The following is a 3,433-nucleotide window of genomic DNA, read 5'->3' as shown; positions in this document are numbered from 1 at the left end:
GGTTGGACATCCAAGCTCATTGAGTTTCTTCAACAAGCCGTCAGCTACCAAGTTCCATAACAAAGGTGACAGAACGCCGCCCTGAGGACAACCGTAAATACTCAACTTCCGTTACTAAGCATTGCGTTTATCCAACCCGAGATACATGCAGGTATCTCATGACCGCGCGTCGCTTCCAGAATAGACTGGAAGGACACATTGTCAAAAGCACCCTCAATATCTAGGAATACACCCAAGCAAGATTGCTTGAGCGAGAAGGCTTTCTCAATGTTGTAAACAACATCGTGAAGCAGAGTGATCGTGGATTTCCCACACTGATATGCATGTTGCATTTTGGGCAGTGGATATTCAACTAAACTAACGTATCTGATGTGATGATCGATTATCCGTTCCAAAGCTATCAAAAGAAGTTGCAGTAGCGCGGGAAGTATTCCATCTTTTCTGTCAGCTGTCTGTCAGCTGTCAACTGCCCACTAACCAGTGGAAACCAATGTGCGTGCTAACGCCCACGAGTCCGAATCACCAGAATGAGATCTGTGAACATTGTTCAACTCCGGATCGATACAACCTGGAAAGTGTGTATGTCGAAGAGACAATTAAGAACATCTTTTTCGCCCGTCACATAAACACCATCTCTGGTTTTCAAGGAGTTCATCTGAAAATCATTCGATTTGGAGAGAATTTTATTTAATCTGCTAGCCTCGTTCAGACTAGAGACATTAGTGCATAGGCTTTGCCAGCCAGCCCGTTCTGCAGATCTAAGACATTTCTTATATGCACTACGAGCTGACCTGAAAGCCCTGGAGTCATCACGCTGACGCCGGTTCCAAGCTCTTCTCATAACATCCTTCATTCTTTCAAGCTCAGCCCTCCACCAAGGGGTTCCCCTAGTCGATTTAACAGTACGAAGTGGACAAGCTTCTTCGTAGGATGCTAATATGAATAAGTTTGTCGTATCCACGACGTCATCTAAGTCGTCTAGTTGACTAATTGTTGGAAAATATCCATGCAATTTAGTCGCCAAGTTTTCCAAAAAGAGGTCCCAGTTTGTAGATTTAGGATTACGATATGTCACCACATTGAAGGTGACATCAAAATGATCGAAAAATATATATTTATGATCGGATAGAGACGGTTCAGTTTCATTTGGAACCTGCCAATTTCCCAGTTCATGCAAAATTCTATCAGAGCAAAGTGTTATGTCTAACACCTCCTCCCTCCCAGACCTCGCAAAAGTTGGTCGGTTTCCCACATTCAGAATATGGAGATTTGTACAACTTATGTACTCCATCAGTTCAGAGCCTCTCAGATTGATGTCTGAGCTGCCCCAAATGATGTGATGAGCATTCGCATCACTGCCGATAATGAGCGGAAGCCCATTTCTGCTACAATATGATACAACGCTTTGGAAATCATCAGAAGGAGATGATTCGTTATGCGGTAGTTATGCTGAACAATATATATATTTTTTTGTCTACGTTTCCGACAGTCAGTGTAACTGTGACAACACAGATATCGCGAGTTGTGAGCTCCGATATGAGACACGCGTCAATAGCCTTATTTGCAAGAATGCAAGCACGAGGTATTTCACGTGGGTTAGTCATGCCTGTCTTGTTGTAAGCAATGAAGGCAGTGTTAAGTAACTTTCCAAAAAAGAAGTTTCCTTTATGGAAATACGGTTCTTGAACCAATGCTATGGAAGCTTTACCTTCCTGCATAAGTCGAGATAAATTCATAGTTACTGTACGTTTATGTTGGAGATTGATTTGTGCTATTCTAACCATTGTTGATTAGAGAACTGTACATTTCATCTCCAACACAAATTGCACAACAACTAGAGGACACCAAGCGAGTTGGGATGTTAACGCTTCTAGCGATCCATATCAGGTTTAAATGGGACATGATCATTTGATTCCCACCATTTGCGAAGAAAATTATGGTCCACTGTGTCAGAGATTCGCATAACACAGTAAGGACAAAACCCAAAATGCTCCGTGCGCGACTGGCATATTTTAGACCCTCCAGTCATTAAGTCCTCGGCACGGAACTACACCTTGACTTAGGGTCTCCTACTTTCAGTCGCCTCCTACGACATGGCAGCAGGACTCCAGTGGCTCAATTCTAGGCCGGATACCACACGGCCTCTGGGCAGGTTCATCTGTACACATCGAAATTTGATAATCGAAACTCAACAAAACTTCACCGAACTACCATCAGCCGAGAGTCTCAGCAAACCCCACAGAGTCTCGCACCCGACTCTGCGTGTGCGATTCCAAACTCTTCTATATAACCTTTTGAGTAGAACAAGTTCGGTATTCCACCAAGGTGTTCCTCTAGAAGCACGCATAACTCGAAGCGGACAAGTCCCTTGGTATGCTGCTACTATGAGTGAGCTTGTTTTATCCATGACCTCATCCACTTGCAGATTCAATCGTCGGAAGATACCCATGAAACCTAGTCGCCAAGCTCTCTTCGTAGAGGTTCCAGTTCGTAGATTTCGGAAAACGATATGTGGCGATATCTAGTGAGACGTTTAAATGATCAAAGACGATGTACTTATGATTAGATAACGACGGTTCGAGTTTGTTTGGTACGAGCCAGTTTGCCAACTCTTGCGTAATACCGTCAGACCAGAAAGTTACATCTAACACCTCTTCTCTGCCAGATCGTGCAAATGTTGGGCGGTTTCCAGCATTAAGATAATGCAGATTTGTTCTATTTAAGTATTCCATTAATTTGGTGCCTATTAAATTGACGTCTGAGCTGCCCCAAATTATGTGGTGGGCATTTCCATCACTGCCGATTATGAGGGGAAACCCATTTCTGCCAACCCTTTTGAAATTATCAGAAGGTGATGATTCATTCTGCGGCAAATATGCCGAACAAAAGACGTATTTCTTGTTTATGTTGTCAACAGTCATATTTACCGTGACAGCACAAATATCGCGAGTTGTGAGATCGGATATGCATCAATAGCACTATTCGCAAGTATACATGAACGAGGCATTTCATGTGGATTTTTCATGCCATTTTTGTTGAAAGTTACGAAGACGGGGTTAAGTAGCTTCCCAACATAGAAGTTTCCTTTATGGAAATACGGTTCTTGGACCAAACCTATGGAAGTTTTTCCTTTCTGCACAAGGCGGGATAGATTTATAGTTGCTGTACTTTTATGCTGAATATTAATTGGCCTGTGTTAAGCCAAAGAGGACCAAGCTCCATTTAGGGGTACCTCCCTAAAAACCGCTATCGCATCCAATGTAGTGCTAGAATAACCTACATCATTTTTTTCCTGAGAACTCAAATAGTGGCATCCTTGTGACTTTTATTTTTGTTCTCTCAATCGAGCTACGAAATCTAACAACGAACTAACAGAATTAATGAAATAAAAAAAATCTACTGACTTACACAAGTGGTCGATATCCCCCCGTTT

This window comes from Topomyia yanbarensis, chromosome 2, assembly GCF_030247195.1.
Source record: "Topomyia yanbarensis strain Yona2022 chromosome 2, ASM3024719v1, whole genome shotgun sequence".
Lineage (NCBI taxonomy): Eukaryota > Metazoa > Arthropoda > Insecta > Diptera > Culicidae > Topomyia > Topomyia yanbarensis.
The sequence above is the reverse complement of the archived record's forward strand: the minus strand, read 5'-3'. Positions refer to the sequence as shown.